Here is a 1,284-nt window from a genome sequence, read left to right as displayed (position 1 = left end):
GGGGGGGTTAAGTGTTTTACGTTACTCGCAACTGCATAAGGTCATATTTGAGCCCATGGGACACACAAAACATTTTCAATTAGTAGGAAATTTTTAATTTTGCTCGGGTGGCGGCCGAAGCCTACTCCTATCAATTTTGAACACCAAGGAATATTTTACATGCTCAACTTGCACACAGGACCTCCGAGATTTTTCGCTCTTGTCCGAGAAAGCTAGGAGTAGATCTTTTCTACCAGAAGATCAGGGGTGTGGCTGAAAGACAGCAGTAAGAAAGAGCCAAGGAGTAGCAGTAGAAAGGCTACAGAAAAAGCCAGGAGAGCCCAGAGGAGGGGGCGAAGAAGGTGAGGGGGTGGGGGTAGAAAGAGGAGATGAAAGCAGACGACAGAATATTGCAAAAGAGCAGGAAAGGAGGTGAAAGGAGACAATTTTAGAGAAGACAATTTTTTGGTCGCTACCCGGATTCGAACCCGGGACCTTTGAATGAGAGGCCAACACCTTAACTTCTAGGTCATGAGAGGTCAAAATAATTAAAGTAACTCCCTGCGTCTGTATCCATGCCAATTTTGTCCCAGGCCAGCCAGGCTGGGGATATTTAAGGGCTCGTTCACTGCTGTACCGGTGGCTAGGAATATCGTGACCTCAGTGCCTTCTTCTTGTCGTATAGCTCCATTTTAAATAACAGTGAAAACAGTTTCATAGCAAACCTGAAGTCACATCTTCAATGTTGAAGCAAATGGAGACACGACAAAAAAGCACAGAGGTTGCGATATCTATGGGCAATTTTACGCGCCACCGGTACCGGTGGCTAGGGCTCAAAGGTATATAATGGAAATAGCGTAAAAAAATTATTAGACTCTACAGTTTTAACTTTTAAAATTCAAATTAAATAAAAGAGGATCTTTTGATAGAGAAGCTTGCCAATTGGAAGGACTTTCGTAAAGAGTGGCCACCTTTACAAACACAATAAAGAAGAGACCTTACCCTAACCCTGACCCAACCCCTAACCCAAATCCTAGCGCCCTTTCTAAAGCCCCGATTACACGAAACGATAAATTGTAACAGATTCGTCTTATGAGAGAACTGTCCGTTTTATTGAACTGTGCTGTCCGTTTACACGCTCCAATCTATTGTCCAGTTTTCTTTCTATCGAGGAGATTCCTCTTCATAAAGCCACCATGTCTCTTTACGACGACAGCAATTTGCCTGCACTCTATATATATATAGAAAGTGGCTATTCTCACCCGCCCGGAAGTTCTCGCAAGATCAACTCCTCCCCTCTTCTCT

At 43.8% G+C, this 1,284-nt stretch overlaps 1 protein-coding gene across 1 annotated transcript in view; it reads right to left on the bottom strand.

Annotated features, from left to right (window-relative positions):
* Window positions 1–1,284, bottom strand: part of LOC101862755 (transmembrane protein 164) — a gene marked incomplete at its 3' end in the record, with an annotated part of 4,970 nt that overhangs the window by 1,441 nt on the left and 2,245 nt on the right.

This window comes from Aplysia californica, unplaced genomic scaffold, assembly GCF_000002075.1.
Source record: "Aplysia californica isolate F4 #8 unplaced genomic scaffold, AplCal3.0 scaffold00711, whole genome shotgun sequence".
Lineage (NCBI taxonomy): Eukaryota > Metazoa > Mollusca > Gastropoda > Aplysiida > Aplysiidae > Aplysia > Aplysia californica.
Note: the sequence above shows the minus strand (reverse complement) of the source record. Positions and strands in the feature narration are given on the sequence as shown.